This window comes from Malania oleifera, chromosome 3 (genome assembly GCF_029873635.1).
Source record: "Malania oleifera isolate guangnan ecotype guangnan chromosome 3, ASM2987363v1, whole genome shotgun sequence".
Taxonomy (NCBI): Eukaryota; Viridiplantae; Streptophyta; class Magnoliopsida; order Santalales; family Ximeniaceae; genus Malania; species Malania oleifera.
Window position 1 is genome coordinate 9,226,993 of NC_080419.1, and position 27,777 is coordinate 9,254,769.

The 27,777-nt window shown below is 36.7% G+C and overlaps 1 long non-coding RNA gene across 1 annotated transcript; it reads left to right on the top strand.

Annotated features, from left to right (window-relative positions):
* The first annotated feature begins 282 nt into the window (after positions 1–282).
* LOC131151084 (uncharacterized) lies at positions 283–27,642 on the top strand. The gene is made up of 5 exons (XR_009135688.1): positions 283–622; positions 16,980–17,038; positions 18,083–18,314; positions 27,132–27,204; positions 27,357–27,642. It is a non-coding gene; the product is annotated as an uncharacterized LOC131151084 (long non-coding RNA).
* Positions 27,643–27,777: the final 135 nt, after the last annotated feature.

Here is a 27,777-nt window from a genome sequence, read left to right on the forward strand (position 1 = left end):
GATTTGTTATAGATTAAATAATAGAATATTGTGAATAAATTTTATCAAATCTAATATCACTAGTGTATTTAGAAGGTCAAAAGTTTTTAAAAATTAGTTTTGAGAAGCAAATAGTCGAGCTAAATAACACTAAACTGGCGAAAAAAATGTTGTCATTTTTTTTTATTAAACTATTTCTAAAGACAATGGCTAAAAATTGGTAGTCCTCAAAAACCAACAAAAAGTAAAATTCCAAAATTATCTTTCTTGTTTAATTCATTCAAAATTAAAATACACACCATGTCCAAAACCCAAAAACTTACCAGCCTCTCCAGCTTCTGCATTTGGCTATTGAACATCTCCCCATACCTCTTCAGTTGGAATGGGGGTTTTGTGTAGCAACGCTGTTGTTGGAACCTTACCGTCGGCAACCCAAGCATCCCATTGTTATTACCTTAACCCTTTGCTGAACGATCCATCTGATACGTGCACTCCCATAAATTTGATCACCCCAACCGACAATCCTCACCGAGCTTGAGAAAAATCTGCAACTTGCAATTAGTCCCGCGAAGAAAGATCATCAAATCATTTTCTACATGTCGCAGAGCAATTAAGTCGAATTCCAATCCCTTATTACATATAGGTTTGAGTTTCTTATTATGCATAATATAGTTTCAGTAGGTGATCACTAGCTTCATATGAGCAAATGATGATTATGTAATATATAATATATAATTTTTCCGCTCTGTTTATAATTTGTGTGGAATATAGTAATGCATGTATTATGTTCGACGAAATGTTTGTGAGAGGTTGTTTGATTTCTCGTGTTCCCATTTCATTCTTTAGTTTTCTTATGCAGAACTGACGTGACCCCAAGCTCTAGCTTAAGCCTTAAAAATTGCTTCCTATTGTGCCTACAACATATGGCTTGAGCCCTTCACTAATTGTCATGTTATTATATGAACTGCTCATGCTCCTTATATCTTTATCCCAAGCACTATGCTTATGTTTTATTTTTCAATTTTGTTTGGTAATTCTAAAAGTGGGTGTTTTAATTTTCAGTGTAAACACTGTAAAGATAAAAATTAGTTGATTCAAGCATGATAATGACTGATTTTCCTTTTCTTCTTCTTTTTCTTTTCTCTTGCATCCATGTGATTCTGGTCAGTTTTGTGATCTTATGATCTGTAAAAGCTAACCTGCTCTTATGTTTTGATTTTGGCATCGATGTTGACTCTGATTTATTATTATGGCTCTTTTTTTTTTTTTTTGGCTATTGATGTATTGCAAAGTAGTATTCCAATTTTTTTTAATGTTACCAAATGATTGTAGAAGGATATTGAATTGTGGTAATCTATTATGCATTTCATTTTTTAAATGAAGTTTTGATTTACCTTCATAGTCAGATTATAGTTGTTGCTTAACCAAAAAAAAATTTAATTGTTTCTTATTAAAACTCCACCAATTAACAAAGCCCCAAACCCTGCCAAAAAAAAAAAAAGGATTTTTTTTAGTTGATTGAGGAAATAGTTTGTCATAGGAAATAGGTGCTTAGGAACTAAAATAATTATGATAGTGGAGTCTAGGAACTTAAAATGAAATAAATGTTTCTTGAGAAAGCATGACTCTTTGACTTGCAAGTTGTCATGCTTCTTGAAAAATCAAGACTCTTTGACTTGCAAGTTGTCGTTCTCTTTCCAAGCTAGCTTCCAAGAGAAGCTTCAATTGCTGCAAATAAAGTTCACATCCAATGGTGGACTTTGGTTGGTCGTCCACGTGTCACAATATCCGCGAAAGATACTCGAGGTGCATGTTGATCCCCATCATCTCTTCCCAACCAAAAAGAATTATCCTCTGGAGAATTATGTCGAAAGTACTCGGTATATAGCTCTGAGTTGAGACGAAGGACATCATCTTTAAGAATCCGACTACTTTTTGATAGTGGCTTCCCTTTCCATTTGATCCGAAACTTTTGGTACGTTCCAGCTCACGTTTGTTGTTTTAACATCCAAAATTTCTTCAATTTGCTCGAGTTTTTTTGGTGGGACTAATGGTGGTGGTAAAGGTAAATTTGGCTTTTCTAGTACAACTGGAGTTATGAATGGAGTAGGTTCATCTGTAGGGTTAGTAGGGCTAGGTTCTGCAAAAGAATTAGCTTCTAGAAAAGGCGTTAGATATTCAACATTAAATACAATACCGAAATCATCGGGAATATCTAACATGTAAGCATTAGAACATATTTTCTTGAGAACTTTGAATGGTCCCACCTTTTTGGCATGAAGCTTTCTTACCTTTCCTGAAGGAATCCGTTCGAGGCGAATTCGAACCATAATCATATCGCCTTCTGAAAATTTCTGCCACCTGCGATGTACATCAGCAATAGATTTATAATGCTCATTGCTTAAATTAATTTTCATTCTTATCTGAGAGTGTAAATCATGTATGTGCTTTGCAAATGTATTTGCCTGCTCACTGACTCTAGACTCATGTGGTAATGGAATGAGATCTACAGGCTTCCTAGGACCATATCCTGTAATAACCTGAAATGGGCTAAGTCCTGTGGTCCTATTTACTAAACTTTTGAATGCAAACTCGGCCATAAGGTTTTCCATAACTAGCTCACAAACTTCACATCCCTATCAGAAACAATGGTTTTGGGAAGACTATGAAGTCTCACTACTTCCCTGAAAAATATAGTGGCAATCCTGTAGGCATCATGTGTTGTTTTATTACATGGAATAAAATGTGATATTTTTGAAAATCTGTCCACAACAACAAACACTGAATCAGTTTCCTTGGCAGTCCCGGGGAGACCTAACGCAAAGTCCATATTGATATCCTGCCATGGGATATGTCGTACGGGCAAAGCGGTATGACAAGTACGGCATTGTGAAACAATCCTACCAACCTCTCTCTTTAGGCTAGACCAATAGAACCTATCCTCAATCATAGCTATGGTCTTATCTCTACCGAGGTGACCCGCAGCACCTCCAGCATGTAATTCCTAAATCAGCCGGTCACGTAGAGATGTGGATGGGATACACAGTCTAGCTCCTCTAAAAAAAAGTCCATCATTGAGAGTACTATTGCTTGATGCTATCGAGGCCAACAACTTTCATATGAAGAGTTTGTATGGTGGCTACAACTTGGCTCAAAGCATCAGCAGCCTTGTTCTCAACACCAACTCGGTGTTTGAGTACAAAGGTGTACTGCTGTATGTACTTGACCATTTCATATGTGTACGCCCTAACTTCTTCTGAGTATGTAAATACCTAAGGGCCTGGTGGTCTGAGTACAACACAAACTCCTAAGGAAGGAGGCAGTGTCTCCAGTGTCGTAGTGACTATACTATAGCATAAAATTCCCTATCATAGGTAGAATACTGCTGTTTTGCCTCATTCAACTTCTCACTAAAGAAGGCTACTGGGTGTCCCTCCCGACTAAGTACTCCTCCAATGCCTACACCTGTGGCGTCACGTGCAATTATCAAATAATTTCTAGAAATCTTGGAGGTGTAGCCATGGTGCCTTAGTCATCAAATCTTTTATATCCAAAAAGTCTTTTGTCGTAGATTTCGACCATGTAAATTCTTCTTGCTTGAGGCAGTTTGTAATGGGGGCCATGATGGTGCTAAAGTTCCTAATTAACCTCTTGTAGAATGTTGCTAACCCATGGAAACTCCTCGCATCATGTATATTTTGGGGAGTAGGCCAATCTCTAATTGCTTTGACCTTATCAGGTCAACGGAAACGCCATACTTAGACACAACAAAACCAAGGAAGATGACGTGTGCAGTCATGCAATTACACTTATTTAAATTGGCATACAACTTATGCTCCCTCAAAACCTCAAACACTCTCCTTAAATGGACAAGGTGCTCGTTCCTAGTTAGGCTATAGATCAATATATCATCAAAGTCGACTACAAGGAAGTGTCCAATGAAATGCCTTAATACCTGAGTCATAACTCTCATGAAAGTGCTCGGTGCATTAGTTAGCCCAAATGGCATGACTAACCATTCATATAACCAATCCTTCGTCTTGAAGGCAGTTTGCCACTCCTCTCCCGGTCTTATCCTAATTTGATGGTATCTACTTTTAAGGTCTATCTTTGAAAAAATCTTGGATCCTACCATCTGATCAGGCATATCATCTAGTCTAGGTATGGGAAACCTATGCTTGGCGGTAATCTTGTCGATTGCTCTACTATCGATGGGCATCCTCCAAGCGCCATCTTTCTTGTGAGTGAGGAGAGCAGGGCAGGCACATGGACTCGTGCTCTCCTAAATAAAGTCCTTTTTTCTCAGTTCATTCACTTGTTTTATTAACTCCTCATGTTCCCTCAGGTTCATTCTATAATGTGGTAAATTAGGCAGAGATGAACCAGGAACAAAGTCAATGACATGTTGAATGTCTCTCATGGGAGGTAACTCACTTGGTGGCTCAGAGATGACATCCTTAAATTCAGAAAGTATGGGTGATACTTCTAGTGGTGTTTCATGCTTAGGAAGGGGTGGCTCAGTCTCCCTAGTAACAACCACATACACTACCTGTGTATCTTGACTCTCCTGCTCAAAATGCTTTTTACTCATGATATTCAATGATTTTCCACTAGTTTTTGTCTTTTCCTTCTTCCTTTTCTCACCTTTTGGCTCTAGTGGACTCAAAACACTTCTTTTGCCATTACACCTAAAGGAATAAGTGTTGGCACGCCCATTATATGAGACATCCAAATCATACAACCAAGGTCGTCCTAACAAAATATGGGCAACGTCCATAGGAAGGACATCACACCAAATCTCGTCCTCGTAATCACCAATATTAATGGGGTCTAGGCATCTATGCCTCACGGGCATGGTAGTGACATCAACCTAAGCTACCTTATATGGTTATGGGTGTGGCTCAACTTTCAATCCCAACTTCTCAGCTATGGATTTAGACACAACATTCATACAGCTACCACCATCTATGATCATCTTGCAACTTTTACTCCCACACTTGATGTAAGTATGGAAAATAGAAGTGCGACGTCAGTCCTCCTGATCCTTGGGAATGATCATAATGCGTCTCATCACACTTAATTGGGCACTCTCATCTGGCTCACTTGACAACTCATCCTCACTTGGTACAACTTCAGGAACATATACTTGATCCTCCTTAGGCTCGTCCTCACCATCTTCCCTATCAAATGCCAAGTTTTTGATGGGACATTGTCTGGCAAAGTGTCCTTGTTTATGGCACCTGAAACACACTACATTGCCAGAACTCTGGCGAGAGGATCTAGTCATGGGTGCTTATCTTGTGTCCATGGGTTGTTGGACTGGGATTGCTCCCTCGGGAGGTGACTTGACCTGATTGTGCTGGTCGGGACTTGTCATAAATCTGTACCTTTCGAGAGTATGCCTCATTTGAAGAGACACCAAACCGTTTTCCCATGGGCCCTTTATTCATTTGCTCAAAGTCATGAGCTAAATTATAGGCCTGTTCAAGGGACTCAATGTGATGGGGAAACAATTCTCTCCTTAGTTCAGGCTTTAATCTTATGTGAAATCGAGAGATCTGCTAACTAACAGTCTCATAGACACCACATCTTATAGACAACTCATCGAATTGACTCATGTATTCTAACACGGTCATGCTACCCCTTATCCATCAGGCGTTGTCTATAGCTAAAGAGTACATACTTCTCTCTCAACCTATCCTTCATTAGGTCCCAATGCTCAATGGGCCTATGATCTAACCTCACCTCTTTTCACTTGACATTCAACCAATGGAGCTTGGCTTGCCCCATCAACCTCATCTTTGCAAACTTAACCTGATGAGGGTCAGTCATCCTATACCAGTCAAAATAGGAATCCATCTCAGTTAACCAATCTTAGAAGACTTTAGGGTCCATCTGTCCATCATAGGTGGGGGCCTTTATCTTCGCTTGGCTCATCACATACTCGTAAGGATCACGATGGTCCCTACGGTAAGGTCTCCTACCTTAAAAGTCATCAACGTCATAGTCATCATCACCCCAATGTTGGGCATAGGGCTCATGATGTGGGGGTCTCCTAACAAAGTAATCTTGACGATTCACTCGCCTTTGTGGAGGAAGGGGAGGTATTTCTCTAGGAGGCATAGGTGGCTCTCTAGGCTGTTCATCATCATTGCCTTGCTCAAGGGGCGACTCTAAATTGTCTTGGGGTGGGTTTTGAACTAGTTGGACTTCCAACCTATCTATTCTTTGGCGGGTCTCAATTAGCTCTTGATTCAAGTCACAAAGTTGATCTTGAAGCTCATCTATTGAGGCATCTCTCTCAACATCAGTCCTATGACCTCGGTAAGGATTCCCGACTCGAGTAGACAACCTATGGGTTGGAGAAGGATTTGGCCAACACCAGGGCAGCCCTTTGGAATGGTGTTTGGTCACACAATGTAGGGTCAAATGTGAACCTAACCTAAGCTCTGATACCAATATGATGTAGGACGGTTCTAAGTAGCTCTAGTCCTTATGGTTGACCCTCTTTGTAGCACAAACACAATATCACAATCTATGGAAAGAATTGAATTAACCAAGCATGAACATTACAAATAGATTCTTATGATCACAAGTTGTTGAGATTTTGAAAACATATATGATTTGGTTTAAAAGCCCTTAGTTGATGATTTCATTCAAGTAATCAAGTTCACTTTAAAAGATGTTATATTAAAAGTCTTAGATCACAAGTCCTAGCGTACAAATCAAATATACCTAAGCATGGTACTAGCAAGCATGTTCATGTTGAAAATCTAGGAAGATTCAAAGAGAATGAATAAGGTTTTTCAATCAAGGATTCGGGTAGAGTTTCAAGGCTACAAGGTACCTTTAGGGGTTGTTTTAGATGGTCACTGTTGGAAAGTTTCAAATTTGTTTAGTCAACTTTCCTAGTTTTCTAAGAGAATCTCGGCTGTAAATGTGTGAATATCTTAGAATATTTAGTTTCCTTAGAAGTTAGCATCTTTGGTTCTTTCCTTCTATTCTTCTACTGTACATCTATTTATATAGACCTGTACCTATGTTACGATTAATGAGAATTATTTTTACAAGAAGCTATCTCATTCTAGATGGTATCAGAGCAGAATTTTCCATAGTCTCTGTTGACTTTTTGAGTCCGATCCCTATTTTGATAATGACAAATCACAACATCTCATTGTGTACTTAGTGTATGAACAGGTTTATATTTCTGTAAGCACAAATGACGGATGCAAAATGGAAGCCATGAAGCACTTAAACGCGCACATCATACGGCGTACTCCATGGATTTGTGAAGAGCAAAAGCTTGAAGACCTTTGTTTTTAAGTTGTAATAGTAATTAGGTTTAATGTGTGCATGCATCTCATTTGAATTTAATTTGAAGTTCACAAATGGCCATAGATTGACCTTAGGACTCCAAGCTTCATGAAAAACCTTTTACTTAAAAAAGTTTAAGACATTCAAAGGTTTTGAAATAATCTTGAAGTCAAGAGAGGGCCAAAAACTCAAATTTGTTAAGGCCTAGTCGACCGGCTCCTAAGCCCCAGTTGACCGACCAATGCACTTGGCCAAAATTGTAATTTGCAAAGGGCCCAGTCGACTGGCCAGACCATTTGGCCAACTTTGTAAAGCCCCAGCCGACCGGCCTTTTTGAAAGTCTTGAAGCCCAATCGACCGGCCTTTAAGCGTATGAAGCCCAGTCAACTGGATCTTGTGCCCGACATGCTGAACCTCGTGAAAATGGAAATCGCCTTGGGGCCAGTGGATCGGACCTCTCGGGTTCAGGCCAATTTGAGCTCCCAACAGTAGAAAACAGCTAGTTTTGGGTTTGGCCTATAAACACAAGCTTAAACAACTTGTAAAAGGTTAGAAAAACATATTGGGAGTGTAATGCCCAAAAAATAATATGCATGGAAATGTTAAAATATATATATTATTAATTAATTAATTAATTATTATTAAATTGAATTAAATAAATAAACAATATTATATATATATATATGAAAGTTTAAGTTTCAAGCTTTCAAAAATTTCCAATCCAGGAACCCCCCTCCCCAACTCTCTACCTCTCACGTCCTCTCTCTCCCTCTCTCTCTCTCTCTCTCTCTCTCCTCACGCTCTCCCACTCTCTCTTCATTTTTTCTCCATCCGTAAGCCGAATCAAAAAACGAACAACACCACGAGGTCCCAGCTTCGATTCTGAGCAAGTTAATCGAAGCAGATTTTTTATTTGGGGATCCTAAGCACCACTCCAATAGTCCAATGTTAAGGTCAAGAGTACAAATTATGTCTGTTGTTTTAAAAATTTAACCGATTACATTGTAGTATTTAATTAGTAAATTGTAGTATTTGATTATATCATATTTTTGGGAATGTTTTGGGATTAAGTTAAATTGTAGGGAATTGATTAAATTAGATTTTTAGAAATATTTCTGGGATTAAAATTAAACGGCAGGATTTTATTATATTAGGTTTTTGGAAATATTCCTAGGATTAAATTAAACTGCAAGATTTGATTATATTAGATTTTTGGAAATATTCCTGGGATTAAATTAAATTGCAGGATTTGATTATATTAGATTTTTGGGAATATTCCTGGGATTAAATTAAACTGCAGGATTTGATTATATTAGATTTTTGGATTTAATGAAATTAAATTAAATAGGTGAAATTAATCATACCCGCATTTTTTTTTTAGAATTTAATCGATTAACAGGAACGTGTGAGTGTAGGGATGTTAGAATAGTATTTATTCCGGGATTTAGTTGACTAAGCTAAAATATATGTATACAAGGATTTGTGCGAACGCTGCAAGCATTGCTTTAGAATCCTTGCAGGTATTTCTCCAGGAATCAAGTAAGGAGAATAGATTATGTCAGGCATCTTTACAAAGTTAATTGCTAAAATTATAATATGTGATTTCAGAAATGATATCTGAGTTTTCCTGGGTACACAAGCATATGAGATGGGAGTTTTGAAATGGTATATACTTTGCGTAAGTTGGGTTGGGTTGAGTAAAACCCTAGAGATAATTATATCAATATTTTCAGCAGTATATTAAAGTACAAATTATCAGAAAAAATGTGTGGCATGAGTTGAATATTATGCATAAATAATTTTAACAGTTTATGGAAAAGTATATATATACTCAGAGATATGATTTTTATACAGTACCATATAATGACAGTGTTTATATATATATATATATATATGTATATATATATAAAGCTACAGTGTAACCGAGATTATATAGAGTTTTATATAGATATTTTATACAGTAATATAGTGTTCGATATAGAACTATGACATTCCTTAAATAGCTACAATACAGATATTTATACAGAGATACAACGTTCCCTAAGTGGAACTACAACATTCCTTATGGAACTATAGCGTTCCCTAAGTGGAACTACAACACATATATTTTACACAAAGAAACAGCGTTCCTTATGGAACTATAGTATAGTATTTTTATATAGAGTTAGTGTTTTTCTACAAATGTATATAGTATGACAATTTTTAACCGAATGTGTTAATGATATCATGTATGTATTGTTTTGGAAATCGCATTATATGGTTTAAGAACCCTGATAGACCATAGTTAGGCACAATACCATAGCCCCATAGTTGCCAGTGCAGCCACACTTCTTGATAGAGTGTTGGTGGCATAGTCGATTCTGCCATTGAAGTGTAGAATTACCCTTGGAGTCTGGACCAGTTGGGTAGGCGAATCGTACTCATAGTTACAGATACAGTCATAGTTGTTCTAGTCTGGTTAGGCCAACCATGGCTAAGTCCAGCCTTCGGGTCGCACAACCCGGATCATGCGGGGTTAATTCATGACGTTACAGTATTATCCATCCAAGGCAATTCTTCTATACATATATGCACATTTACTTGTACAGAGATGCTTATTTTATTCAGATTATGAACTGAGACACTTGTTATATACAAAGTATGAATTAAGATACAGGTTTTTTTAACAGAGTATGATTTGAGATATTTGTTTTATACAAAGAATGATTTGAGATACTAGTTTATACAAAATATGGTTTGAAATACTTATTTTACTTATAGTATGATTTGATAGAAAGATATGTAAACTGAAAAGTATTTTTATGGGTACGCATACAGTTCTATATATGAGTTCACAGAGTAAGAAAAAGATAGACTATGAAAGCATATTTGAAACATTAAAACTCATGTTGCCACACATTGATAATAATTTATTCTGTCTTACTGAGAGGCGTCTCACTCTTATAATTTCATCATTTTAGGAAACCTAGGTAGACTGGCCTAGAGTTCTTCAGAGTAGAGATTAAGAGTACTGTTCAGGGTAAGTAATGGTGAGACACCGTGTTGTATAGGAAAGTATTGTGTATTTCTGGAGATGGTTATGGATGGACTGACGCTGGGAAATTATGTATAGTTGTGGTGGTGAATAGAATTCTGGTATTGCTATTGGATGTATATGTATATAGATGCTTCCGCTGAGTTTTATAACTGTTTGAGGACTATTGTACTTGGTGCCACTTTAGGCAACACAGGTTACTATAGTGCTTTTGCTACAGGAATTATGTATAGAATTTTACATAGGATATTATAGTCTGGTATCAGAGTTGTCATGATAACAATATTATTCTTGTATCAGAGCAGGTTTATTTTATAGATATATATATATACAGATGGAAAAAAAATGGTAGAAAAATCGGGGTGTGGTAGTTTGGTATTAGAGCCTAGGTTGTTAGGTTCTGTAGACTTTAGCAAACAGCGGATAGCAATACTAGAGTATAGGAATGAATTTTGATAAGGATAAGAGATGGGTAGACTGTGATTATAGTAAGGTCATTGTTGGAGGTTAAGATTGGTATTTAGGATTCTGTCTCGCAGCCTAGAGGCAGGAAATTCCGTGGTGGTTTTTTGTGATTTTCCTGGAGTGACAATTTCAGGAAAGTCATAGTAAACTATCGCCGGTTCTTGTTTCTGAGTGGTAAGACTGAATTTTAAATTAGGAGTAAGGACGTTAAGTTAGTAGGTCGTGTAAGGATATAGTAAATTTTATATAGTTCAATGACTGTATCGACCATATTAAGCTAGTGGAATTGTAAGACTGTTTGTTCCATTTTCGGGATGGAATCTAGAAGTAGCAATGCACATGCAGGTGATGATGCAGGGTTTTCTAATTTGGGTGGTGGAGATTCAGATGCGGTGCTACGTAGTGTCACCCAGCAAGTGATGGCAGAAATGGCTAGAAATTCAGGGGAACAAGACTGCACAATTGAGCAGTTTAAACGTATGAATCCCCCATCATTTTTCGGAGGGGCCGACCCATTCGTGGCTGAGGACTGGGTCTAGGAGATTGAGGAGACATTGGCAGTTCTCCCTTGTACATATGAGCAAAAAGTCTTATTTGCTACGTTTAAGTTGACTAGAGAGGCTAAACGCTGGTGGAAATCAGTGAGATTGTTGGAGGAGCAGAGGCCTGTGCCTATAGCCATGACCTGGAGCCGCTTCAAGGAATTATTCTTTGAGCAGTATTTCCCCGCTACCACCAGAAATGCAAAAGCGGCGGAATTCTTGAATTTGACCCAAGGACACCTGATGATACAACAGTATGCTGTGAGATTCATTGAGCTGCCTTGTTTTGCCCCATTCATGGTGCCAAACGAAGAAAAGAAGGTAAGAAAATTTGAGAGCAGCCTGAGGCAGGGTAAATATGAGCAGGTGGTGGCATTCCAAGTCCAGACTTTTTCAGAATTGGTGGACAAAGTTACAGTGATAGAGAGTAGCCTGCAAAGAGGTGTTAGGTCACAGAGTCAAAGGAAGAGGCCTATGCCTCTTGGGTTCCAGGCGAGCACCCATCAGGGTCAGTGGAGGAGATACAATGTGGGTCCACGACAGGCGGCGAGACACTTGAGTTCCACAAGGTAATCCAGCTCCCCCTATTTGAGTTAGGTGTGATAGGAGGCATTGGGGGGAATGCCAAGTTGGGGTGAATGCCTTCTACCGGTGTGGTCGGCCCAAACATATTGCGAGAGACTGCCGAGCGCAGCCAGCTAATCCACCTGCTCCTAGACAATTCCGGGGGAATAATCAAGCACCCTGAGGAAATCAGCAGAGGAATACCCCCACGGTGCGGGTTTATGCTCCGACACCGAGAGACGTAGAGGCAGCAGGCGATGTGGTGACAGGTATGATTTCATTTTTGTCATATAGAGCTACTGTTTTATTTGATTCAAGGGCGACTCATTCCTTCATGGCTCAGGAATTCATCAAGTTATGTGATATAGAAGCTCAGCCACTAGATGTTTATCAATGGCTACACCTACCGGAACCATAGTGTTGTGTAGAAAGGTACTCAAAGATTGTCCGATCAGTATTTAGGGGAGATCTCTGTCAGCTAACTTGGTAGTTCTAGACATGCATGGTTTCGAGGTAATTCCAGGGAATGGACTAGCTAGCTGCCCATTACGCTAGTATTAATTGCTATATGAAATAGGTAATATTCAGACCTCCAAGAGAGCAGGAGTACAAATTTGTGGGGTCATGTGTGCGCACCCCACCACAAATATTATCAGCCATGCAAGCGAGAAGGTTGCTTAGGGAGGGATGCTAGGGTTACCTGGCCTGTATAAAGGAAGTATCGGAAGGGGAATTAAAGTTGGAAGATATATCGATAGTGAGGGATTTTCTTGATGTGTTTCTGAAGTATTTGCCAGGACTACCTCCTGATCGTGAGGTAAAGTTTTCTATTGACCTATCACCAAGAATAGCGCCGATTTCTAAAGCCCCGTACAGAATGGCGCCAGCAGAATTGAAAGAATTGAAAGAACAGTTATAGGAATTGTTAAACAAGGGGTTTATCAGGTTCAGCGTGTCACCCTTGGGAGCGTCGGTATTGTTTGTGAAAAAGAAAGATGGATCGATGAGAATGTGCATCGACTACAAAGAGATAAGTAAAGTGACAATTAAGAATAAATACCCACTTCCCTGCATTGATGACTTGTTTGATCAGCTTCAGGGGACACCGACTTTCTTTAAGATTGATTCTTAGATCCGGGTACCATCAAGTGAAGGTTAAGGCAAAGGATGTTCCAAAAACAATGTTTCGAACTCAGTATGGCCATTATGAGTTCCTGGTTATGTCGTTCGGACTGGCGAATGCTCCTGTTGTATTCATAGACTTGATGAATAGAGTTTTCCATCAGTACCTAGATCAGTTTGTTGTAATTTTTATTGATGACATTCTGGTATATTCAAAGGGTCCCGAGGAACACGAGGAACATTTGAGAATAGTTCTTCAAGTGTTGAGGGAAAGAAGGTTGTATGCAAAATTAAAGAAGTGTGAATTCTGGTTGAAACAAGTCACCTTCCTTGAACACGTGATATCCAGTGGTGGCATTTTTGTGGATCCGAGTAATATTGAGGCGGTAGTAGACTGAGAAAGACCGAAAAATATGCAGGAAGTCAAGAGTTTCTTAGGATTGGCTGGATACTATCGCCGATTTGTGGAGGGATTCTCTAAATTGTCTGATCCTTTGACAAAACTGACCAGGAAGAGTGTGAAGTTTGAATGGACAGATGAGCGTGAACAGAGCTTCTAGGAATTAAAGCAGCGACTCGTCACTGCACCGGTTTTGACAATTCTTTCAGGAGGAGAGGGTTTTGTAATTTACAGCGATGTGTCACACAAAGGGCTCGGGTGTTTTCTGATGCAGTGGGGGAGAGTTGTAGCTTATGTTTCACGGCAGCTTAAAGAATATGAAAAGAATTAACCTACCCATGATCTGGAGTTAGCAGCAGTGGTTTATGCTTTGAAAATTTGGAGACATTATTTGTATGAGGGTGGGTGCGAGATCTTCACAGAACATGAGTTTGAAGTACTTTTTCACATAGAAGGAATTAAATATGAGGCAGAGGAGGTGGCTAGAGCTGATTAAAAATTATGATTGTACTATCAGTTACCACACAGGAAAAGCTAATGTGGTAGTTGATGCTTTGAGCCGGAAATCAGTGGAATCAACAGTGTTAGCAGTGGTGACTCGACATCCAATTCAGATAGATTTAGAAAGGCTTTGTGTGGAATTGGTAGAGGGAATTCACCAGACACTCATTCCTAATCTGGTACTTCAGTCCACCTTATAGGAAAGAATTAAAGTTGCTCAGATGAAAGATGTGGAATTAGTAAAGGTTATGGATAAAGTGCAGAATAGTCAGAGAGCAGAGTTTAATATCTCAGATGATGAAGTTTTGACGTTTCGTACCAGGTTATGCGTACCTGCTGATGCTGAGATTAAAAGAACCATTCTAAAGGAGGTGCATCGATCCCTTTATACAGTGCAACCAGAAAGTACTAAGATGTACAGGGATTTACAGGAGTCTTTTTGGTAGGGCAATATAAAGAAAGAATTTGCTATATATATAGAGTAGTGTTTGACATTCTAGCTAGTGAAAACTGAGCATCAGAGACCGGTAGGAACGTTGCAACCACTTCACATCCCCGAATGGAAGTGAAAGCACATTTTTATGGATTTTGTCACAGAATTACCGCCGGCTCTTTCTAGAGTCGGATAAACATTTTAGTGATTTGTAGAGGAAGTTGAGATAAATATAAGTTAGCAAATTTCAAAGACGAAATTTTTATAAGGAGGGGAGAATGTAACGCCCAAAAAATAATATGCATGGAAATGCAAAAAAATAATTATTGATTAATTAATTAATTAAATATTATTAAATTGAATTAAATAAATAAACAATATTATATATATAAGAGTAAAAGTAATGTGTATATATATATATATATATATAAGCTTAAGTTTCAAGCTTTTAAAAAAAAAAATTTCCAATCCAGGAACCCCTCTCCCCCACTCTCTGCCTCTCACACCCTCTCTCTCTCTCTCCTCACGCTCTCCCACTCTCTCTCTTCATTTTTTCTCCATCCGTAAGCCGAATCAAAAAACAAACACTACCATGAGGTCCTGACTTCGATTCTGAGCAAGTTAATTAGATTAGATTTTTTATTTGGGGATCCTAGGCACCACTCCAAGGTTAAGGTGAGAAGTACAAATTATGTCTGTTGTTATAAAAATTTAACCAATTACATTGTAGTATTTAATTATTAAATTGTAGTATTTGATTAAATATGATTTTTGGAAATGTTTTGGGTTTAAGTTAAATTGTAGGCAATTGATTAAATTAGATTTTTAGAAATATTCCTAGAATTAAAATAAAATTGCAGGATTTGATTATATTAGGTTTTTGGAAATATTCCTGGGATTAAGTTAAGCTGTAAGATTTGATTATATTAGATTTTTGGAAATATTCCTGGGATTATATTAAATTGCAGGATTTGATTATATTAGATTTTTGGAAATATTTCTGGGATTAAATTTAACTGCAGGATTTGATTATATTATATTTTTGGATTTAATGAAATTAAATTAAATAGGTGAAATTAATCATACTCACGTTTTTTTTTTTTAAATTTAATCGGTTAACAGGAACGTGTGAGCCTAGGGATGTTAGGATAGTACCGGATTTAGCGGACTAAACAAAAATATATGAATACAGGGATTTGTGCGAACGCCGCAGGCATTGTTTTAGGATCCCTGCAGGTATTTCTCCAAGAATCAGGTAAGGAGAATAGATTATGTCATGCGTCTTTACAAAGTTAACTACTAAAATTATAGTATGTGATTTCAAAAATGATATCTGAGTTTTCCTGGGTACACAGGCATATGAGATGGGAGTTTTGAAATGGTATACACTTTGTGTAAGTTGGGTTAGGTTGAGTAAAACCCTAGAGATAATTATATCAATATTTTCAGCAGTATATTAAAGTACAGATTATCAAAAAAAATGTGTGGCATGAGTTGAATATTATGCATAAATAATTTTAACAGTTTATGGAAAAGTATATATATAGACAGAGATATGATTTTTTTACAGTACCATAGTATGACAGTGTTTATATATATATAAAGCTATAGTGTAACCGAGATTTTACAGAGTTTTATACAGATATTTTATACAGTAATATAGTGTTCGATATAGAACTATGGCGTTCCTTAAGGAACTACAGTACAGATATTTATACAGAGATACAACGTTCCCTAAGTGGAACTACAGCACAGATATTTTATACAGAGAAACAGCGTTCCTTATGGAACTACAGTAGAGTATTTTTATACAGAGTTATAGTGTTTTCTACAGATGTATATAGTATGACAGTTTTTAACCCAATGTGTTAATGATATCATGTATATATTGTTTTGGAAATCGCATTATATGGGTTAAGAACCCTGATGGACCATAGTTAGGCATAATACCGTAGCCCCATAGTTGCCAGTGCAACCACACTTCTTGATAGAGTGTTGGTGACATAGTCGATTCTGCCGTTGAAGTGTAGAGTTACCCCTAGAGTCCGGACCAATTGGGTAGGAGAATTGTATTTATAGTTACAGGTACAGTTACAGATACAGTCATAGTTGATCTAGTCTGGTTAGGCCAACCATGGCTAGGTCCAAGCTTCGTGTCGCACAACCCGGATCATGTAGGGTTAACTCATGATGTTGTAGTATTATCCATCTAGGGCAGTTCTTCTATACATATATGCACATTTACTTGTAGAGAGATGCTTATTTTATACAGAGTATGAATTGAGACACTTGTTATATACAGAGTATGAATTAAGATACATGTTTTTTTAACAGGGTATGATTTGAGATATTTGTTTTATACAGAGAATGATTTGAGATACTAGTTTATACAAAGTATGGTTTGAAATACTTATTTTACTTATAGTATGATTTGATATAAAGATATGTAAACTGAAAAGTATTTTTATGGGTACACATACAGTTCTATATATGAGTTCACAGAGTAAGAAAAAGATAGACTATGAAAGCGTATTTGAAACGTTAAAACTCGTGTTGCCACACCCTAATAATAATCTGTTCTGTCTTATTGGGAGGTGTCTCACTCTTATAATTTCATCATTTCAGGAAACCCGGGTAGACAGGCCTAGAGTTCTTCAGAGCAGAGATTAAGAGTGCTATTCAGGGTAAGTAACGGTGAGACACCGTGTTGTATAGGAAAGTATTGTGTATTTCTGGAAATGGTTATGGATGGACTGACATTGGGAAATTATGTATAATTATGGTGGTGTATAGAATTCTAGTATTGCTATTGGATGTATATGTATATAGATGCTTCCACTGAGTTTTATAACTATTTGAGGACTGTTGTACCTGGTGCCACTTTAGGCAACACAGGTTATTATAGTGCTTTTGCTACAGGAATTATGTATAGAATTTTACAAAGGATATTACAGGCTAGTATCAGAGTGGTCATGATGACAATATTATTCCTGTATCATAGCAGGTTTATTTTATAAATATATATACAGATGGAAAAAAAAAAATGGTAGAAAATCGGGACGTGATAGGGAGCATACTTGCATATTCTTTGTTTCCCGAACATATTTTATACTCCATTTGAGCATCAAGTTTATTTTTCTCCTACTCTTTACAAATTCTTTTGGAGAAAATATTTTGAGATATCTTTGCAAGGCTTGAGCATATATCACTCATATATATATTGCTTGAAAGCTTTCTTGCCTATTGAAGATCAAAGTTTATTTTTTCTCCTACTCTTCATTTTCAAATCTCTTTGGAGAAAAACTTTTGAGTTTTTACAAGCAAGGCTTGAGCTAATATTCATATTTATATATTTTTCTTGTGAGCTTTCTTGCATTCAAAAGGTCAATCTTATACAAAATATTTCTCCCTTTCTTCATTTTAAATATATTTTTTGGAGAAAATATTTTTAGGTATTTTGAAAGGCTTAAGCATATATTTACATTCATATATATATTGCTTGGGAGCCTTAGTGTATTTGATTTTACAAAGGTCAATTTTGAAAAGAAAATCTCGTTCCATACTCTCATATTTTCTTGGAAAATATTTTTGAGAGGATTTCACAAATTCTACTAAGCTTCAAGTTTAAAATCATTTGAGAGTGCATATAGATTTTAAATTGTACAAATTAGCTTTTGAGAAGCATTTGATTGTGCAAAAATTATTTTCATTGTATTCCTGCGGTTCAGATAGTAAACCGTGTCAGGTGTGGGTAATTGCCTGGAGAGGCAGCTGCGCCTAGAAGTAGCGGACCAAGCATGGGGTATCACTTAAAGAGGAGGGCTCCGTCCTGTAAGGAGTGTGCAATGGAGGGCTCCACCCTGTAAGGAGTGTTGTAAGTGGTTTTGCTCCACCCGATTAACGGAGCAAGATAGTGGAATCCTCAAGCAGCAGGTTGGCTTGAGGCAAGGACGTAAGCGGGTACATCCGAACCTCCTAAAAATATTGTGTTTGCTCTCTCTGTACCTACACTCTTTATTTTTTAGTACTTGTATGCTTATACTTGATTTATTGTGATTGATGTGTATGACTTAAACATTTGCATATCTTAATATTTGTGGTATTTGTGATTGCTTAGAAAGACTCTAGGTTTGCGAAATACTGGTTTTGGTTTTGAAATTAGGGGAAAATCGACCTAGATTTTTTAAATATGCAATTCACTCCCCCTCTTGGGAATACACCATAAATCACAGTCTCATCCTCCTTTTTCTTCATTATCACACTCCTTCAACAATCTTCTCGTCGTACTTCAGAAAATACTTCCCCGAGTGGGGGTAGAGGCCGTCTCCCTAGGATTCTTCCCCTTACTTCATCAAACTCATCATAATGTCCAGCCAAGAATTTAAAAATTCTTGCATTCTCCACCATCTTTTTATTGTGATTGCAATCAACAAGATTTTTCCATTCATAATCATTGAATAAATCCAGATCTTGCCATAGGCCCTTAAGAACATTGAAATACCTTGTTATATTGCCATCTCCTTGATAAGTATTGTTGATCTTCTGCTGCAGTTCATAAATCTGAGAGTAATTTCCAAGGTCAAAGTACATCTGATTCACATTGTCCTAGAGTTCCTTCGCTGTAGAATAGCACATGTAATTAGCACTAATCTCTTCACCCATAGCATTCACGAGCCAGGCCATCACCATGGAATTTTCAGCATCCCATATAGCATAAGATGGGTCTGTCTTCTCGTGCTCCTTAGCTTCACCAGTCAAGTACCCTAGCTTCCCCCTTCCACGAATATACATCCTGACAAATTGTGACCACCGTAGGAAGTTGGCCTCATTCAATTGTATATTGGTAATTTGGACAGAGTAAGGTTCAGAATGGGTAGGTATGGTTTCAAGTTTGGTTTTGGGTTTAGTTTTGTTAGAAGTTTCAGCCATGGCTACAACAACAGAAGAGATTAGGGTAGAGTTGAACAAGGAAGAAAACCCTATAGAGATTAGGGTCAGATTGGCCGCCAAGGGAAACTAGGGTTTACACAAGGCCAAGAGCCAAACCTATCTCTGATCCATCTAGAATGAGATAGCTTATTGTGGAAATAATTCTCATTAATGCTGTTGGTAACACAGATTTGACTACTGCCAATATTTCTGCACAACGACCTTACTCTAATCAAAGGAGGTTGGAAGATAAGCCTCGAGTATGGTGTGACTATTGCAATAAGCCACGCCACACTCGAGAAAATTGATGGAAACTCCATGGAAAGCCAGCAAACTGGAAGAGCAACAAATCTGGACCCTCTGGCAACAATCATGTAGTCCCTAAAGCCAATGAAGCTAATTTTTTAAGTGCTGAGCAGGTGGACCATCTTCTTCAACTGCTGAAATCTACTTCTGCCTCTGGTCTTCCTACTGGTTCATTGACCCAAACAGGTGATAACTCTAGTGCCTACCCTTGTTGTTTAAATCTTGCACCATGGATTATTGATTCTGGTGCATCTGATCACATGACTGGTACCTCACAATTGTTTCAATCTTATTCTCCTTGTTCTGGTAATAAAAGGATTAGAATTGCAGATGAAAGTTTTTCATCCATTGCTGGAATAGGTTCTGGCCAAATCTCTGAAAAAATAGAACTCAAATATGTCCCTCACGTCCCTAAACTTGCTTGTAACCTACTGTCTGTTAGTAAACTCTTACGGGATTCTAATTGTTGTGTCATTTTCTTTGATTCTCATTGTGAATTTTAGGACCAACTCGCGGGGAGAATGATTGGCAGTGCTAGGATGATTGATGGACTCTATTACTTCGATGAGACTTTATTCAACAATAAACAAGCTCAAGGTTTGAGTAGTAGTACTAGTTTTGTTTCTGTACGTGAACAAATAATGCTTTGGCATCTTAGACTAGGACATTCTAGTTTTCTCTATTTAAGACATTTGTTTCCTAGCTTATTTAAAAAAAATTGGATTGCAATTCTCTTCATTGTGATGTTTGCCACATATCCAAAAGTCACCGAAGCACCTATCAATCAAAAGCTTATCATTCTTCCAAACCTTTTTATTTAATTTATAGTGATGTTTGGGGTCCCTCAAAAATCACTACTACTTCTTGTAAGAAATGGTTTGTTACGTTTATTGATGATTATACACGTTTGTGTTGGGTGTACTTATTGAGTGACAAATCTGAGGTTGAAAAATTTTTTATGGATTTTTTATAATATGGTTGAAACTCAGTTCCAAACGAAAATCAGTATCCTTAGAATTGGTAATGGTACTGAATATTTTAACAAATGTTTAGGAACATTTCTTTCAACAAAGGGTATTCAACATCAATCTACTTGTCGTGACATACCACAACAAAATGGCATTGCTGAGAGAAAAAATCGCCGTTTGTTAGAGGTTGCACGGGCTCTAATGTTTTCAATGCAAGTTCCTAAATATCTATAAGGTGATGCTATTTTAACTGCATGTTATCTCATTAATAGGATGCCTACTCGAGTGCTAAAATACATCACTCCCTTAGATTGCCTAAAAAATTGTTTCCAACATGTCGGATAACATTAGACCTGCCACTAAAAGTGTTTGGATGCACTGTTTTTGTTCATATACCTACCAATCTTCAATCCAAGCTTGATCCTCGGGCAGAAAAATGTGTTTTCCTTGGAAATGCTCCTAATAAAAAAGGGTGCAAATGTTTTAACCCTCTGACCAAAAAAATTCATATCAGTATGGATGTTGTTTTTATTGAAAACCAACCCTTTTTTGGCCATAACTATCCTCAAGGGGAGAAAGAGGAAATTGAAGATGAGTTCTGGCAAACCTCTAAGACTCTTCCAAATGTTTTCCTTGACATTGACATCCACTCTTTCAAAGGTCGTTACTTTAATTGGCGAAAATAATGGAAATCCTAATCTACCTATAAAAGGCATACCTGATTCACAAACAGAGAGAGAAGTACTATAAAATATTCCCTCATCTGAGCTTCGTTTTTATACCAAAAGAAGAAATCATTAGAATAATAGAGCTCTTTCTTCAAATCCAGAGCAAGGCCAATCATCATCACCTACACAAGTTGGTCCTCCTTCACATACTCCAAGTACTTTTTCTTCTCCAAATCCTTGTTTTGATAATTCTTCTGATCTTGACCTCATTGCCCTTAGGAAAGGAGTTAAGGAAAGGAGCTAGAACCTGTACCACACATCCTATTTCCAACCATCTATCCTATCATAGACTCTCCGATTCTCATAAAGCCTTTACTTCAAATGTTTCTCATCTGTTTATTCCAAGAACCACTCAGGAAGCACTAGATCACTCGGAATGGAGATTGGTTGTTCAAGAAGAGATGGATGCACTAATTGCTAACGGAACTTGGGAAATTGGTGACCTACTGGAGGGGAAGAAGACTGTTGGGTGTAAATGGGTATTTACAGTAAAATTCAAGGCTGATGGGAGTATGGAAAGGTACAAAGCAAAACTTGTGGCGAAGGGGTTCACTCAAACATATGGAATTGACTACTAGAAAATATTTGCTCCTGTAGCCAAGATGAACTCAATCCGTGTGTTGCTCTCTCTAGCAGCTCACTCTAGTTGGCCCTTATATCAACTAGATGTGAAGAATGCCTTCTTAAATGGAGACTTAGAGGAGGAAGTCTTTATGGATCTACAACCAAGATTTGAAGGGAAAGGTGGCAAAGGCAAGGTGTGTAGATTGAGGAAATCATTGTATGGACTCAAACAAACTCCTAGAGCTTGGTTTGAACGCTTTGGGAAGGTAGTAAAGAGTCATGGCTACACCCAAGGTCAAGCTGATCATACTATGTTCTATTGACACACGAGTGAAGGTAAAATGGCTATTCTTATTGTCTATATAGATGATATAATTTTGACAGGTGATGATAGCAATGAGCTAGAGAGGTTAAAGAAGATCCTTGCTCAGGAATTTGAGATCAAAGACTTAGGCAACTTAAATTATTTTCTTGGTATGGAATTTGCAAGGTCAAGGAATGAATTTTTGTTTCCCAATGCAAGTATGTGCTTGATTTACTTGGAGAAATAAGTTTGCTAGGGTGCAAAGCAGCAGAAACACCTATAGACCGGAACATAAAACTCCAACCAGCTAAGGCCGAAGAAGTGATCAACAGAGAGCAATACGAAAGATTGGTAGGGAAACCCCTTTATCTCTCTCATACACGTCCTGACATAGCATTTGCAACAAGCGTGGTAAGTCAATTTATGTACTCACCAAGACCCTGAGCATTTTGATGTTGTGTACAGGATTGTAAGGTACCTAAAAGGGACTCCAGGTAAAGGTTTAATATTTGCAGGACATGGGAATTTACAGGTTGAAGTATACACTGATGCAGATTGGGCTGGAAGTATCACTGATAGAAGATCAACTTCTAGCTATTGCACATTTGTTAGAGGAAACCTAGTAACATGGCGCAACAAGAAACAAAATGTGGTGGCAAGGAGTAGTGCAGAGGCAGAATTTAGGGTTGTTGCTCATAGAATTTGTGAAGCATTCTGGATCAAAGGGTTGCTGGAAGAATTAAAGGTTACTAATTCACTACCAATGAAACTGTATTGTGACAATAAAGCTGCAATAGCTATGAGTCACAATCTAGTTCTTCATGATAGAACTAAACATGTGGAGGTAGACAAGCATTTTAGCAAGGAGAAAATAGATGAGGGAGTAATCTGTATGCCATATATCTTGACAACTGAGCAAGTAGCAGACCAACTGACAAAGGGACTGCCAAAGAAACAGTTTGAAAACTTCATTAGCAAGCTGACCATGGAAGATATCTTCAAGCCAGCTTGAGGGGGAGTGTTGGAATGTTTCAAATTTGTTTAGTCAACTTTCATATTTTTCTAAAAGAATCTCGGTTGTAAATGTGTGAATATCTTAGAATATTTAGTTTCCTTAAAAGTTAGCATCTTTGGTTCTTTCCTTCTATTCTTTTGTTGTACATCTATTTTTACAGACATGTACCTATGTTACGATTAATGAGAATTATTTCCACGAGAAGCTATCTCATTCTAGAGTCACAAACAAGGAATTGAAACAAGCTTACCAAAAGGTTCTAAATGACAAACACCAAGACACACGAATATTAGATTGCACCACGAACAAGCTTGTTGATCTTTAGGAATCTTAAGCCAAGAATGAAGCTTGAGGAAGGTTGTGGCTGTGAGCTATGAAAGAGGAGTGGGTGTGTAGTGTTGATGATGACGTTGATGTTGTCGTGGTCTCTCACCACCTGATCTCCGAGGAGATGGAACATAGCCTCACACTACTCACTCACAAGGAGAGGAACACGATTCACAAGTTTAAGCAAAGGCTTCCTTTTCAATTGATAATGCAAAGATACCTTTTACAATACAAGTAATGGCATATTTGTAGTCTTACATGAGCATGCAAATGACTTGCACATAGCTTCTTAAGATATTAAAGAAAATACAAAAGTAAAATAAAACATTTAAAACATAGGTAATGTGGTTCCTAGGAAATAGTTTGTCATAGGAAATAGGTGCCTAGGATCTAGAATAATTATGATAGTGGAGTCTAGGAACCTAAAATGAAATAAATGTTTCTTGAAAAAACAAGACTCTTTGACTTGCAAGTTGTCATCGTCTTTCCAAGCTAGCTTCCAAGAGAAACTTCAATTGCTGCAAATAAAGTTTACATCCAATGGTGGACTTCGGGTGGTTGTCCATGTGTCACAATATCCGCGAAAGATATTCGAGGTGCATGTTGATCCCCATCATTAAGCACCTCCTTTTTGCTCATAAATTTGCATAGGCCAAGAAAAAAAATATTTCATTAGTTTCAATATCTGCATTAGAGCTATGTAGTGCCAATATCTCTCTCTCTCTAAAAACTAGAACAAAGATACGATTTTGGTTTTTGTTTTGTTTGCTTTTTATTCTACTTGTAATTGTGTATTATACTAGGGGGGAAAAATAAAAAATATAAAAATTAAAATTAAAATAAAAATAAAAATAAAAAGGTTGTTTGTGGTGATCATTCTGTTTTTCACATATGAGTATCTTATTGTTCCTTTCCTAACCAGCATGGTTGTTTGCTGTGGAGGTAGTACTGCAGCAGAGAGAAATAAAGTGAGCAAGTTTTGTTTATGCTGATGGTGCTCATGCATTGTACTCTTAGGGCTTACCTTTTTATTTTGTCTGAGATCACTTAAAATTGATTCTGAGGTGTTTAATGGCATGAGAAAAATATTGTGCACTGCTCCTTAGCATTTTTAGATGGGTTGGAAGATACTGGGGTTTACATTTCTGAATTTTACATTCAACGTCCTTTTCATTTGTGAATTTTATGGTCCGTTTGGATTGTGGATTTGGTTTGGGGAAAGGAAAGGAAAGGAAAGGAAAATAAGAAGGAAATATATTTACATTTTCCATTATATTTTCTTTGAACATCAAATAGTATTGAAACCTTTCTTATCAATTTTTTTTGTGCGTAGACTACAGAGTCTGTTAGCTAAACCACAAACAATAGGTAATGCATTGAGGAATCAAATGCTGGACATGATGGATAAGAGGTTAATTGAGCATTCGGTTCTTTTGTCCATGATTTTGGATTTTATAGATATTTGCAAGGAGGTGAAATTGAGTTGTCTTAAGAGAACCACTAATGATTTTTGTGCAAGTCAGTCATGTTGGACTAAAAGGAAATTCTATCATTGCCTTGTTTCTGCTTATATATGAATTATATATTCTAAGGCTTGGCCAAGATGTGTGCATATTAGTGTGGTAGTGTGGTCATGATCAGATAAGTAGGTAGTGGATTGTTTTGTCTTTGTTGTACCAATAGGTATAAATTCTGTAGTGACAAACTAGGAACTGCACATAGCATATGCATAATTTCAAACTACACTCTAACAAGTCAAATTAAAGCACTTATAGATGATGCATGCTTCTCCATCATGGCTAGATTTGAATAGCTCTGGTCTTAAAGTTGCATCTGTTCAAACAGACAGAGAGGCAGTTAGTAATTTCAATTTGATTAATATACCTTTCTAGGGTGTTAAAAACATTTTGTTCATGTTGACCCGCTAAAGCATCAAAACCAAAAATTGTTGTTAGACAAGTAATGGCAACATAGAAAAAGCAGAGAAAAGGAGACGCTGAACAAAAGGGAATTTAAAAAGTAGTTCATGTTTATGAAATACAAAAATGTCATAGAAAAATTTGAGTATCTTTGTTAGATTTTTTTAATTTTCTTATAAATGATTGGAATGAGAGAGTTCATTTGATTTGATCAGCTTGTTGTTTACTTCATTGATAATTTTTGTTTGCTTTTTACTTCGTGGCTTATGGATTTATCATCTACTGATCTTCAGTTCCACGCCATAGTCATATACAAGTAATGTCATGAGGCTTACAAAATTTTACTAGAAAGAACCATAAAATGGTAAGAACAACTATAATGTGGAACATTGGAATGACACATTCACAATGGCATTTGGTGCCAAGTATTTTAGTTATTTTCTAGTACATAAAGATTTTTGGAGAGGCACTTCATGATCAACCATGTCATGATAAAGAAAAATATATTTAGATGTTGATAAGTGAGAAAACAAAATAAAATTACATATAATCAATTAAAAAGTAGTAATGATAAAGGTGGTGTAATACTTCATTGGAATAAATAAATTTTTTAATATGCTACCAACCATGGTTATCAAAATCACATTCGAATGAACAATGAACATTTTAGTTCAGAATTCTATTATTTATTTATTTTAATGTATTAGATTTTTTTATTTTTTTTCCGATAAAAAGCATTTATAAAGGTGTCAAGGCTTTCTTTGTCATTTTCAGTATTTATTTTTAGTTGCAATTCATGTCTATCCACATGAATTGAAGGTTGAGTTTTAATATTTTCAAATCCATTTACATGTATATGTGCAAAAGTTATGCCGATAACCTGTTTCTTGAATTCACTCTCAGTTTTAAATAATAATAGCCCATGACCTATTTGTTGAATTGACTCTCAATTTTAAATAATAACATATTGAATTCACCCTAAAGATTTCTCTAGGCTCAATATTGCTAGGTATTTTTCATTGTTGGATATGCAAATTATTTTTTATTGTTGCAATTTGTTAAATTTTCATTTATGATTTACTTTACATTAATAGGTAATCATTTGAGATAGGCACTTACATGTACACAAGTACCAATTGGCTCCCCCTTTTGCACATGGCGAATTCTATGTTATGTTTTCACCATCTACAATGGTTGAGACTTAAAATATATTATTGGACCTATTTGATTCTACTTGAAACTACTAAGGTTTGAAAAAGATAATTTGTTTAAATACAATGCGATGCATGTCTACCTTTCGCAGTTAGTTGGGTCTACAAATGTATTATTTCAAAAATCAAACCTTTAAAATTTATGCATTTCAGAAGTGTGCGCGCTTTAGTATGGGACAATTTGTCTAGAGATGCATGTAAGTACTGTTCAACGAGGGAGTGGACATTGATAATAGATAATTTAGTAGCTACAAATGGGACTCTCTTAGCAGCAATCAGGCTCGTTTTAGGTTGTTTCTTGGATCTCTCCTATCGGATATTTTTCTCACTTTTAAGTAATCTGTGTGTGCTGCAAATTCTTTCTTTTCCATTTCCAAGAATGCCTGGAAACTGAAGTGGTTGAATATGCAGTGTTCTTGGGTTACCATAACAAGAGGCAATTGTTGAATTCTAACTGTGCATTTTGTGTGTACTGAAAACTCTCTCTGATGGGGCTCTTATTTCAGGGGCAATGCTGGCTAAATGGAAAAGCAGCTTATATCCTTGTCTAGCCATGCCAAATAGAACATTGTTGTTAAGGTACCACACAAATGCTTCATTGAATATGAACTTAAAAAATTCAGCAACCATAACATGCACTTGTGGCATATCTAAGGAGTAATTATGTGCTTTTTTCTAATGTTAACCTTTGCTTATTTATTTTTATTTTTTTATGTGTTTGCAAATTGCAGATACAAAATGAGTATGATTATATGCTTGGGCTGATCACATGTGAAAAATGATGATGCTTGGGCAACAATTATATTATATTTTTTTAAATGATCATCTTCCAACTAATTGAGTTGCATCTCAAAAGGACATTTTGTAAACTTCTTTCTTTGTAGGAGAAATTTATTTTCCTTTTTAGGCACTTGTGTCGTGTGCGGGAACTATTTCATTTGACTATCTCGAGACTAATAAAAATTGCTGTAAACCATTTGAATATGTTCAATAAGAAGTTTAAAATTGAACAGTGCACATGGAAGGCTTTAATTGGAGGATACAACAAAAAAATGAAGAGAAAAAAATATATGAGTTCTTTTAATTTGTTTTCGTGTTTTGTTCTTTTATACGTGCTTTTAAATGTCTATGATTATATTTGTGGGATAATAT